Source organism: Moschus berezovskii, chromosome 14 (assembly GCF_049115385.1).
Source record: "Moschus berezovskii isolate FMDL1 chromosome 14, NW_MosBer_1.0, whole genome shotgun sequence".
In the NCBI taxonomy this organism is placed as follows: Eukaryota; Metazoa; Chordata; class Mammalia; order Artiodactyla; family Moschidae; genus Moschus; species Moschus berezovskii.
In genome coordinates, this window is record NC_142473.1 from 65969725 (window position 1) to 65983681 (window position 13957).

The window sequence follows — 13957 nt, forward strand, 5'->3', positions numbered from 1 at the left end:
AAAATGAGGTCATTAGGATTAACCTTAATCCAATATGGCTAATGTCATTGTAAAAAGGGGATATTTGAGAACAGAGATGACATATATAGAAGAAAGATGATGTGAAGACATTAAGGGGAAGATGGGCATCTCTCTATAAACAAGATAGAGAGACCTGGAACGGATCTTTCCTTCATGGCCCTCGGAAAGAACTTGATTTTGGACTTCTGGCAGCTAGATGTGTGTGACAAATTTCTGTTGTGTAAGCAGCCACTGTGTGATACTTTGTTATGGCAGCCCTAGCAAAACACTAGAGAAGCCAAACGTTATAGGGACCAACAAAAGTAGCCTGTGTTGGCCCTTCTAGATCTTTTGAGCACTCAGCAGTAAGGCAGTAAGTGCTATTTTCATTTGCTTCCTTCAAAGGATCTTCAGCCAGGCATGGAGGTGCCTGTGGTTCTGTGTGTTTACAGATCTCCTTCAGGATATGCTTTTCTTCAACTGGTGGTCTGCTGAGGGCCAGGCATGGTGCTAGCTGGGACATGGCCCAAGCTCATTCATGGCTTTAGTTTTGTCTCTCTCCAAGTTTCCAAACTCCTTATGCACACGAATGGTGACTTTCTGGCATCTATCTCTATGGACACAATGTGAATGTCAAAATAGCAGTGACTCTACACCTCCTCTGAATTCCTGTGTCATGTCCATCCCTTCTGTTCCTCGTCACTTTCTAAGTCTCCTTACAGCTATGAGTGTGTGCTTATTTCACCTTCCCTTCTAGACTATAAACTTTCTAGGCTGGAATCCATGAATGAACAATACCTAGTACTCAGTTATAAATGCATATTATACAATGAATAGGTAAGAGAGGGAAGAAAGCAGTGGCTAGATCCCTACTTTGGAAATAATAGAGAGAAGAACTTCATCCAAAAAGAAAAAAAGGAGGTGGATCATCATTCTTTGGCTCTTGGTTTAAACACATGAGGCTGAGGTATGCCTGGGGCTCATTTAAAATTATTTACAGCCACTATGTCAGAATCTAATGGATAGAACCTAAAGATATATGAGGGAACCGATCGAATATTCATTTTGGCTGTCACTGACTACACAGGACTTCTAAGAAAAACCACTCATATTAATAATAATAACAATAATAATGATGATGATAATAATAGCTAATGTTTATTGATCTCTTGCTCTGGGTCAGCCTCTATTCTAAATGGTGTTTATACACATCATTTAATTTAATCCTCCCCAAAACTGTATAAGATAGATGACATCTTTAAAATATAGCTTCATGAGATGTTAAGTAAAATACTGAAGGTCTCAAGACAGGAACTGGTGGAGGTTCCAACTGGAATTCCAGTCCAATTGGTACAGTGCCAGAGCCCAGACTCATGACCTCCGCAACAAAGACTATTTGTCAAAGCTTCTTGACAGAGGCAGCTGAAAGCTTTAGTCCTGTTGGCAAGGTTGTCTTTTTGTGACAAAAATTATGAAAAATTTTTGTTATACAATGTATACTGTTTTGTTTTGCAATATAATTTGTACATTATATCATTTCCTGTACATCTATCTGTATCTAATTAAAGAAAGAGAAGCAGAGATTTTGATGGGGACACCTTGGTGAGGGTAGAATATAAAATATTTCAGGTAAAGTTTGGTTTTTCATTATCTGCCAATGTCAATAAATGTTCATTTAATTGAATGCATTCAGTTTTCTTGAACAGTCATGATTTATTTCTGGATGGCAGCCTTTGGATGCTCTTTGCTCCTCATGATGATTTAAAGCAAAAGACCAGAACCATCATCATAATAGAGGCTGGATCTGTGCGAGAACAGGGAAAGGAGGAATAACTTTGAACTGTATCTCATAGAGTGGCCCTCGCAAACATTTCAGGGCTTTTAGTTTAGAAGTCAATGCATTCTTTTTTTCTTCCCTAGAAAATCATTTGTTAATTCAGCAAATATTTGGGAGTACCACACACCATTATGCACCCTCCAGGGATACAGTGGTGAGCAAGACAGTCATGTTCTCTGTGCTCACTGAGCTTACAGTCTAGAGGGGAGACAGTGTTAAACAACAGGTGGTGGTAGTCCTGTGTAACAGGGGCAGTGAGGGCAGAAACAGGGTGCAGCAAGAGCAGACGGGGGTAATCTCCCAGGCCTAGGAAGTCAAGGAGATCTTCATAAATTCTAGGATCTTTTGGTAAATTTTTTGAAGAACTAAAATTTTTTAGATGAAAATGAAATATTACTGCATAAAGCATATGACTCAAAGATCCTTTTGTTAAATTTGAAAGATGGCAGAAGGTCTTAAATGTGTCCTCTTGGCAAATGGCTAGTTAATCAAATAGGATAAAGCCCACCTCTTAGAGGGTCATATCAATAGAAGTCTTATTATATATCTAAATCTGTCCTAAATGATACCAGGCAGCCTGTTAAATGCTTATTTAGATGCCTTTGTGTCACATTTTCTGCTGGTGTATATATCTTTTAATCACATATCACAGCGACTGGAGTTACATACCAACTTTTCCATCCTTGGATGCAATTTTAGAACAGTACTCCATCAGAAAGAGCAGCAGGATTCTATTAGAACATCTCCTATCTAATACAGAAATGCAGGTCCTTCACCACAGAATTTTCCAGTTCACAAACGCTGAGCATTTCAATAATATTACAACCCAATAGTTCAGTGCAGTTTAAAACCTATTTTTAAAACAGTATAGTGGATTCATCGCCAATGCATAGATCCGGCTTTCTGTGTGTTGAGATGCCACCTAGTGGATTGAATTACATACAAAAAGTAAAACTAATCTTTTATGAGTTACAATATAGCAGTTTCTTCCTAACATTTGAGGTCCCAGAGACAAATCTGAGCTAGGGAAAGCTCTTAAATTTAAAATGTAACATCATATCTTCAGCATAGGTTCAGCTTGAAAGGGATCAGATTTGGAATTCCCTTTAAACATTCTACCAAGGGAGATATAAAAGGAGGGTATCAGAAAATATCAGCATCAAAAGGATTGGTTTTGAGTTATCACTGGTGGTAGTTGAAAGAGAAGCTGATGCAAAATAAAAAGTAGCCTGTTTTATCTAAGGTGATTAAGATTTGGAGCAAATAGAAAAACCAGACTTCAGAATTCAAACTAGACAACAAATTTAAAGATACACAACGATTCATAACTTCTTATAGGATTAGGCACCTCTGAAGCTCCTCTGTGTTTGGTGAGGGTTGATGTTCAAAGAATGTTTATTGACCATTCACTATGTGCTGAGCTCTAAGCTGGAACTAAGAATAATGAACCAAACTGGATGGAAAGCAGAGAGTTATTACTTCAGAACATTCTGGATTTTGCCACTTAATTCTACAGCATGATGTCACTGTTGCACCCATGTTTTCTTTGGGATAATACTAATGGAATTGATTGTTCTGCTCCTCAAGGCCAAAGGGCACTCTGCTAGATGATATGAGCTCACTGACTTTCTAGAATTCCAGGACTTGTTGGAGGATTGTAGCATCTGCAGCAGGAAGCTTGTTGAAGCAGTTTGATCTTTCCTTTGACTAAAGATCAATCTTACCATCTGCTACCAAGGGCTCTGGGAGTATTCTTCGAACTCACCTGGAGTTGGCTGTGAATTGCTCACCTTTCACAGCTGGTGTGCTCAAATCATTTCCATAAGGACCAGGCATTAAGCAGTGAAAAAGGCTTATGTTAGTCACTGTCATGTCTGAATCTTTGCGACCCTATGGACTGTAGCCCACAAGGCTCCTCTGTCCATGGAATTCTCCAGGCAAGAACACTGGAGTGGGTAGCCATTCCTTTCTCCAGGGGATCTTCCTGACCCAGAGATCAAACCCAGGTCTCCTGAATGCAGGCAGATTCTTTACCGTCTACAACACCAAGGGCACCCTAAAAGGCATAGTGACAATGGAAAAGACCAATGTCCACCAAAGTGAAAATCCAGTGAACACCTTCATTCAGATCATCCCCCAGGATTATTTGAGTGAGAGGGAGAAGTTAAAGGGCTGAGCTGAATGTCTTACTTTTCTGTCATCTTGGTGGAAGAAATAATTGCCTTTTTGCTCCCCAAACCACTCCATGGAAAACAACATCAAAACTCCCAAGAAATCTAAATCTAAAGAGCAACCTGATGCTTTAAAGAGTAAAAAAAGAGTTCATGAAAGTGTAGGCACAACACTTCCTACTCCCCCACAACCTTCCCCTACTTTTGATACACTGTTAGTCCTAGGATCCAGCAGTCCAACGATCGCTATCAAAGATGTATCACCCAAGTGAAACGAACCAATAATGAGAGCCCTAGCACTGCAGGTCAGCAGACAGGTTGTTAAAGGTTGGTGAACTCTTGGTGAGAACAGGTCAGGAAGAATAGCGAAAAAAAAAAGCAAATAGAGTGCCAGCGACATTAACGGAAGTACAGTGAAGTAGATATGTGTGAGCTCTAGTCTCAAGGACACCCAGGTTTGAATCTCATTGCTACCACTTACTAGTGGTGAGAATTTGGGGTGAGTGACTTAACTTCTCAGAACCTCTGTTCCCTCATCTGTAAAGGAGATAACAACAGAATCTTTGAAAGAGATGTACAGATGAAATTAAGTATCATAAATAAAATGCTTATCAGTTTTAAATTTAGCTCAGTTAGGTATCATTATATGATCATTAATACTGTCATGGGCTTTATTTGGATGATGCTTGGCTACTGCTAACACAGTTTAAGAGAGGGACAGTGTATCATGAAATTATGTCGCCCAAGGTCTAAGAGAGAAAGTTATGCTGGAAAAGCACACATTAGACTTCAACTATTGAAAGGCCTCTCAAGTGGAAGAAGGGTTAGGCTTGTTTCTTGTAGGCTCAGAGTGACTAAAAGTCAGAAGCATGTATATTTCAGGTAGATAAAGAAGTTTTCTCCTTCCTTCGATCTGTCTGGGAAGGTGGTAAATTTCCTGTCTGTGGAAGTGCTTAAATCTGGATGACTAGTTGTCATAGGTATTATGTTGTGGGGAGGGAAAGGGGGCTACATTTTAAGCACTGGACAAGTCTCTGGCTGAGGAGATTGTCCACATCCTATTCAATCCTGAGATTCTCTCATTCTAGGATAATGAAGAAGAAGAAAAAGATGAGAAAGACGTGATAGAGGCAAGAGAAGGAGGAAGGCAGCCGTCCTTGTTCCCTTCCTTTTGTCCTTTGCTTCTGGGTGATGTGGGATTCAGCAAAGGCCACCACTAGCCCCTAAAACACCTTGGTACAAGTTAGAAAAGGGGTGCAATGGTGAAGAATCTGACTGCCAGTGCAGGAGACATGGGAGACATGAGTTCAGTCGCTGGCTGGGCAAGATCCCCTGGAGGAGGACATGGCAACCCACTCCAGTATTCCTGCCTGGAGAATTCTATGGACAGTGAAGTCTGGTGGGCTACAGTCCATAGGGTTGCAAAGAATCAGATATGACTGAGGGACTGACCAAAAAGGAAGGAACTGCTCTGGGCTGATGTGATCTTTAATTGCAGGGTTCGGCGAGATATCAGGGTCTTTCGTGAAATTACAAGAAGGAGCCTCCTCCTCTGGGCAGGAGTGTGGTGAGAGGAGATGAATTCCAGCCCCCACTTGCCTTCTCAGCTGGGCACTCCTGTGTAGTGGATAACCTGTACCACTGTGTGTGGCCATCTGAGCTCTAATTGTCTGGTCCTTTCACTCAAGACAAACTGGCAGGTGCCTTCAAGTCTTCTGCAGCCCCGAGAACCTGGGAATATGACGCCAGCAACATGATCATTATGCTCAAGGACACGTGGCCTAAAGTGAAAATTCTATGGAATGTGTTACAGAAGGCTAGATCAGTAATGATGGACATTTATGGGCAGACATTTATGGCTTCCAGAGTACATGTTCCTTTATTATAATATCCTAATTTCTTCTCGTGTCCATGATTGAAGTAGCAGTATAATTTCAGGGCTGATCTTCTACAGATTGTCTTTTTTCCGTCCCCTTTCACAGTTAGGATTGGACATATAAACTGAGCTTAGTCAAATAGGTATCATCTCTTTGGGGACTTGGGATTTGGGCTTTGTGACCTGGGAATGACACAGAGCCACTCACCTGCCTGGTTGTCCTGGACACCAGAGGCTTCTGTGTCCCCTTGCTCTGCTTCCTGCCTTTTGCTTCTTGGGCTTCCTATTTTCAAGGCCGGTATCCCCCTATCCTGTAAGCCTCCTGCTAATCTTCCAGTGATCTCCTGGTTGCTTATTTGTCAATAGTAAATTTCCAGAGCTTGCAACCAAGAACTCTAACTAAAATACCAATATACAAGTTGATAATAGCAGGCATCTATTAAAAATATGAAGGGCTTCCCAGGTGGCGCTAGTGGTAAAGAACCCACCTGCCAATGCAGGAGATGTTAAGGGATGTGGGTTCGATCTCTGGGTCGAGAAGATCCCCTAGAGGAGGGCATAGCAGCCCACTCCAGTAATCTGTAGAATCCCATGGACAGAGGAACCTGTCAGGCTACAGTCTATAGGGTCGCAAAGAGTCAGAAACAACTGAAGCTGTTTAGCACACACATTAAAAATATGAAAGTCTTGCAAGTCAAAATCTGCACTGCTAAAGGTCAAACTCTTTCCATGCTGGGATTATGTATCACCTGCTAGTCCAAACTCCATTCCTAGAATAACAGTAGTTATCATGTTAACATTACATTTATAGAGCATTAATTGAGTGTTAGGCTAAGGGTTTTATATACATCACCTCATTTAATTCTCACCACAACTCTTTTAAAACAAATACTAATATTATACTCATTTTTTAAAGATAAGGAAACTGTGGTTTAGAAGAATTTACTCAATATCAATTTAAGAAGTGGCAGCATCAGTATTTAAACGCAAGTCTGGGCCACTTCAGGACCTGTGCTTACACTCACTCTAATATTCTGCCTCTTATTCCCCATTACTGACTTATACAAAGTGAATACTTGATCATTTTTTCTTCAAATAATGAAATAGTCACAATAAATCAAATAATGAAAGTGAAAGTGTTAGTCGGTCATTTCCGACTATTTATGACCCCATGGACTGTACTGTCCATGGGATTCTCCAGGCAAGAATACTGGAGCGAATTGCCATTTCCTTCTCCAGGATCTTTCTGACCCAGGAATCGAACCCAGGTCTCCCATATTGCAGGCAGATTCTTTATTCAGATAATAGGAAGCTGAAAAAAGCAGGTATTTACAAACTATGAACTAGCTCTGTTGCTGCTACTGCTAAGTCGCTTCAGTCGTGTCCGACTCTGTGCGACCCCATAGACGGCAGCCCACCAGGCTCCCCCGTCCCTGGGATTCTCCAGGCAAGAACACTGGAGTGGGTTGCAATTCAGCTCACATATGTAGCTGTGTCTCAGCATCTGCTCTTTACGTGTTCCAGTCAGGAGTCCATGCTCCCCCATTCCTGGTGCGTGGAAGCAGTTGGACTACCCCAGCTGGTCTTTCCTGCCTGTTAAATATCCCCTGGACTGAGCCCTCTCCAAGCTCCCAGCAAGTTCATTAGTTACCTGAAAATACCTACCTCATCTGTCATCAACACTCAAATGGCCTGCGGGATTTTTCATTTCCACTCCATTTTCCAAACCCTTTCTAGCGTTTACCTCCCACATCTGGAATCAATCCTGACCAGAAGCAAAATGCTGAACGGTTGGGCTCCTCCTGGGGCAGCCTTTCTCCAGAGGAGTGACAAGAATATGTCGCGGATGAATTAGCCATTCTCTTCTAGAGGAAGCCGCTGTGGCAGAGGCAGTTTTCATGCATTTTAATTCGCTCATTTACCCCCTTCGTCTTTACTTGTTTAAGCAAAATATTTAGTTTAACATTTTCAGTCATTACAGCCTAAAAAACGCACGTGCTTGAATACTAGATTTGAGTTGCAAATTGCAAGAATCCTTTAAAAATACCTCAGCTCATTATCCTTTTATCTGTCTCTGTAGAAAAGATGTTAGAGTCTCAGAACACATTGCTGACTTTCAAGCCTCCTGCCGCTGCCCACACCACTGTTTCTGTCTGATACCTACTCAGAGAGAAAAGACTGTATCAGTTTGCCAATTACAACAAAGTCAATTACAGGATTTTGATTTTACGCTCTTTTCTTTTTCTAAGCAGCCTGGAGGCCAACATCATAGACTTCTAGAATTGCTTTCAGGTGACAATTTTCAGATCCGTGTGAAGAAAAAATACGTAATTCGAATTTTTCTTCCTTCTTTCCTTTCCTCCCTCACTTCTTTCTTTCTTGGTGGGGACTAAATAAGAAAAGGCCACCTCGGGATATTAAATTCCAGCCATCTTTCTTTGGAAATACCTTCACGGATAAAAAAAATTAAACCCCCCCAAAACAAAGGGTGATGAAAGCTACTTTCTGACAGCCCCTAGGAAAATATGTGTATGCATATGGAAAAAGTCAATCTCTTGATTAGATAAACTGCATTATTTTAGTAATATGGCACATCCTGTCCTTAATTTTAAATAACCAAAAGTTTTTTTTTTTCATAGTTCTAGAGGAAACAACAATTAGAAACATCCAAGATGTCCAATATATACCAAGATTCAGCCCTCAACACCTGCAGGGAGATTATCTCTGCTGATGAGGTGAAATATGACTATGGATAATAGAAAGTTACAGAACACATGAGAAAAAAATAATGAGAGGCAATCAGGAAGCTAGAAGTTTTCTATGAAAGAATTCATGATTTAAGAGAGTGAATCTGAACACTTTTGTTCTGTTGTCTTTAAAGTCGGGAACTGAGCTGGGAAGAGGTTTTGAAGCAGAGTTAGCTATAAGAAATTGGAAAGGGCCTGGCCGGTGCCCGTCAAGGTGCTAAGGGCCTCTGGGCCATGACGGCCTCCATTGTGCAACCCCACACGTGTGCTAGGCACGGAAGGGAATGCAAACCAACGCCCCCACTCTCCTTTTCTTACACCACCGGCCAATGAAATGGGGAAACCGCTGAGAAAGCAAATCCGACCTCCGGATTGAAGGAACAAAAACAATGTGAACAGTGAGCTCTTTGAAAAGAAAACTGCTTCCCTTTGGTAGAAAATAGGGGGTGGGGGCCCAGGCAGGGAGCCCAGCAAGCAGGGAAGGTGGGCCCTGGGGAGTGTGATATTACGCAGGAACATAATGGGGTAGACTGCATACTTGTCTAATTACTGGCGCTATTAAAATCTCTATAATTTAGATTCAGGCAAAAAAAAAAAAGCTTATATAAATGCACACACGTGCTCCTGATTGGATTTTATGAATCCACTCCTCTAGATTCTGAAAGGACACCACCATGCTGCGTACATGTGGCAGCTAAACCTGCCTGACCTCCTTCTCCTGGCCCTGCCCCGGCCTCCAGACGAGTATACTCTGTTACTGTAATAAGCAGTTAGGTTAGATAAGGCGACAGGTGATGGGATCATCTGTGTTGAAGCCGAATTAGAATGCCTCGGTCAACAGATTTAATCTAAACCAAATGCTTTGGGATTCTGAAAGCTCCAGGAACAGAGAAAATGTAAGTTTTATATTTGCCCAAGTTCAAACAGAGAGCAGACAGAGATTCCAGAAGCTCAAAGAGTGGTAGCAAAAAAAAATTGTTTCTCCTGAGTTCAATCAAAGAAACAAGTAGAGTCACTCTTTTTTCTTCTTCCTCTGTACTTTCTTTTTTCTCAACCCAGAGGAGGGTTATCCTCTTAATGCCAAACTGAACTTGATCAAAGAAGTTCTTAGCACATAGTAAGTGCTCAAATTAATTAATTAATTTAAGAAATTAGTATTTCTCGAATGGACAAAGGGAGTGGTGGTCAGTGTGGGGGTTTAGGGCCAAGCTTTCAGCATCAGGCTTTATTTTGCCCTTTCTTCAGCGCCTCAGTTTCCAGATCTGCAAAATGGAGCTGATCATACTTGTGAGGCCTGACCAGGTTAATGAATGTAGAGAACTAGCATAGTGCCTCATACAAAGCGGGCAGTCTCGCCGCTGATACTCACTGCCTCCAGCATCCGCACTTCCACCTACGGGGTGACACGTCCCCTTCTGACAGCCTGGCGGTGATGGTGGAGGTGGCAACAGTGATGACAATGTTTTCTTGAGCCACCAAGAGAAAGAAACAGAAACTCAGCAACATTTCTGAAGACATCTCAACGTTGGTTAGACTTCACCTCTTTTGGAAGCATGTAGAGTCTTCTGCTGAATCAGGTACCATTTGCCAGTTTGTAGTCAAGATACAGATAGGATAGGTGAGTTTTCCAAGGTCACACAGCTTGATGAGAACAGCATACATAATTCCTTACTTACTAACTCCAGGTTCATTGTGCTCTTCCCAGAACTGTAAAAAAAGAGGCTTTCAAAGGAGCAAATTAGCTACTATTCTCTGAAAATGATATTTTCATAACGCTGCTCCTCAATCCACTGAACAAATTGTTTTTGACAGTCATGTGCATTTGAATATCAACTTGTCCAGTCACTTTCTATCCCTTTATCCAATGTTCATTTCTTCATAGCATTTATCACGGGTTGTTTCCTTACCTCTTAATTTGCTTCCTCTTTAAATCAGCTGTGTGCCTTCACTAGGCCAGTAAGGTCCGCAAGAACTAAGAGTCTCTCATTCGACACAGCCCCCAGAGCAGTGCTGGAATATCACAGAAATTCCATTATCGTTACATCAATAAGCGATGCAAATTTCCTCTGAGTATAGGGTATTCCTTGCTGCACAAATACTGATTAAACCAGAATCCTCTAAATATATGTTATCAATGCAACCCTTTAAAATTATTTTTGCTAACTTTCAACTACATAATTTGACCCCCTCTCCCCTACTGAGGATCAGAAGGTACCTTCTCCCAACTTACTTGAGTGTCATATAACCCTTCCCCTACTGGCCACAGGGCAAGTCTGAGATGTCTTAGGTTGCACACACGAATGAAAGCAAGCCCATAATTTTGATGCCTTAAGTCCTGGAGTGTGGTGGTCCTTCTAGTAACAGAGAAGTCCCCTCCTTCATTTCAGCATTAAAATTCTATAAAATAAAAATTATCTTGGGATTTCCCTGGTGGTCCAGTGGCTAAGACTCTATGCTCCCAATGCAGGGGCCCAGGTTCGATCCCTTCTCAGGGAACTAGATCCCACAAGCCCCAACTAAAGATCCCGTGTGGCACAGCAAAGACCAGTGCAGCCAAATAAATAAATGACAATATTATCTTATTTTGAATTATTAGGCTGTGAGCACTTTCTACTACAAGAATACAATGGTGCTTCCTTCTCTTATATCTGCATGAGATCGTATGCCTAGTTTTGAAGATTACTCCTTTCTTCAGGTCAAAAAGGAAAAAATGATTTTCTAGGCTTTATCTCATCTGATGCAAAAAACAGCTTTTGGAGGGTAGAAGGAAGTATTATTCTCATTTCACACATGAGAAAATAGATATGTCCCATGAGTGGTAAGAAGCACAGTCAGAGTTGAAACTCAGCTCCTCATTTGATACTTAACAAAGATTTAATGAGCACCTACTGTGTTGCAGACTCCATGTGGGGCTCTGGGAACACAGCAGAGAGCAGACAGGGCACTGTGCAGGGCATCTTTAGTTTCAGGTCCATTGTCCTTTTCTAATCAGAGACCTCCAGCCAAGGGCAGTGAAGTTAAACCATAATCCAACATATTTTTCATATAAATATTTAACTGTTTTAAGGAAGTTTCTAAACGAAACCTTAAATGGGGGTTAAACAGCATTTTAACATTGTTGCTGACTATACAGCACACACTGATTGAATTAAGTGAGGTGGAGTCCTAACATGACTTGGAATAAAATAATCCAAGCTTCTAAACATTTGACAATGTCACTATTTTATGGAAGAGGTAAAAGAACAAACGGGGGTTCTCAGGACACCGTGTTTCACTTCAGCTGAGCAGCAGTGACTTCGGGGCAGGTTCTGAACACCTGCAGCCACTTGTCTGCCTAGTTTCAGCTCCCAACGTCCAGGGCTGTCAGCATTCCCTGTTATTCTCCTGACAGACAAAAGGGAAACAGCATGTATTCCCTTCTGTCTAAAAGAGTAGCAAGTAAAAATGGCTTGGTGATTGTAAGAAACGTCGAGTTAATTAGCTTTTTCCTTCCAGGTAATAAGTGCTTTCTCCAAGGAATGCCCAAAATGAACAACATTGTTTGAAGAAGTTTATCTTTCTTTATCTTTTCCCACTTAAGATCCATAGATGCAAAAACCACAGTCAAAGATGTTACGAAATCATCATGGTTTATCATTTTTGAATACAGCAAGGTACCATTAGCACAGTGAAAGTTAGAATCTGCCTCTGCTGATGTTTTAAAATGTTCCACTGAGAGGTATGGATCCTATGTCCCCCTGCAAACCTTAAAGATTTTGGAAATCAGAAATATCTTCTATCAGTTTCTTGTTTGGAAGTTCACTAATGTTTTTCTGGTGGGTCTGTGAACGCCATGAAACGGTATGAGAAAATTATTTTTTGTATGTCATTTTATAAGTTTATGGCTTTTCCAAAGATGCTCAAAGGAGTACATGAACCAAAACAGTATGACTCCTTTACAACAGTCTTTTGAGGTTTTGAATGTTGTCAATACATCCATAAGTCATTTCACATAATTTCTGGATGCTTCTTCTAACTCGGCATTTGAGACCAAAATGTATAATCATCATAGACACATTTTAAGAATATGTGATGCTTAGTTTACACCATGAAATTTATTTCATTTGCCCAATTTTGAAGTGCTTCTTGCCTCTGAAAAGCAGGAAGAACTAACTATAACTCGATTTAATTTGACTCTGAGGACTGTAGTTCCTTAACAGCTGACTGAAATAAAATTCTATGAAGCAGATCCTCTATTCCCCTCGTACTGCTGTAATTCTGGTCTCTGGTTTAGCACAGGGTGGAAGTTGACTGAACCCTGTGTTCCCATCACGCTGCTAGACTGCTGGGCATTGTCATTGAGCCCTGTCGCGAGTAAGTAAAATAAGGTTCTCTGCCCTCTAGGCATTTATCATCTACTTGGAGAAAAAAAACATGTGCTCAGTATATAGGCATCTTTTTCCCCAACAGTCCATGCTATAGAATGGAAAATTTACAGAGTGTATACAGGTTTTCACTAGAACCCAAAATCCCTGTGGCTAACACTGCCCATTAATTATAATATGTCTTATTGTGACTTTATGGATAACTAATGGAGACTGGTGGGCTTCCGTCTATGGGGTCACACTGAGTCGGACACGACTGAAGTGACTTAGCAGCAGCAGCAGCAGCAATCAGTGTCTGCCCATGAAAAATACAGTTATTCTGAAGGATGAATTCTAGCACTAAGTTTTTAAGTCAGCTACTCAGATTTCCTTTGGATTTTCCTAAATTCGAAGTCTTCAGCAATCTAAATAATTGGACTTTCTATCACAGTTTTCTGTTTCCAAGTAGGTGGAGAAAGTTTTCTTTCCTGCAAGGGGGAGAGAGAGAAAGAAAAAGAGAGAGAGGTGGGGGAAAATAAATATATTATACACATACACACATATATACACTTATTTATATACAAACGCACTTATATATGAAGTTCAATAGAAGTTGCTACTTTAAAAATATTTATCAGAATAGGTGCATTAAAACTTGATAAGGTTTGTAAAATTTATAGAGGCATCGCCTTCAAGGCCTGATGTGAGTTATGAAATCTAATTTTGTTTTCATAGCTCTGTGATAAAATTTTATCATTGTTATAAAAGGGGTCTTTACTAAGACTGACCGGAAATCTGAACTATCTGGCCAGGCAATAAAAACACATTCCTTAGCTGCAAAGTGTCAGACAAGCAAGGTTTAACTGAAATTGATCGATAAGTCTTCCTTTCACAGTTGAGTGCATTCACTTTACCTCATAGGATAATAGTTTTTTTTTAATGGTTTTTCCATTAATATCAGACTTCAGTGTTAGTAAGAAACA

The 13957-nt window shown here is 40.8% G+C and overlaps 1 protein-coding gene across 1 annotated transcript in view; it reads right to left on the minus strand.

Annotated features, from left to right (window-relative positions):
• Positions 1–13193: 13193 nt before the first annotated feature.
• LOC129554722 (doublecortin domain-containing protein 1) overlaps positions 13194–13957 on the minus strand; it is a 94409-nt gene continuing 93645 nt past the window's right edge. The window contains exon 20 of the mRNA XM_055423783.2: positions 13194–13462. The gene's annotated coding sequence lies outside the window, so the exon portion shown is untranslated. The remainder of the gene's footprint in view (positions 13463–13957) is intronic.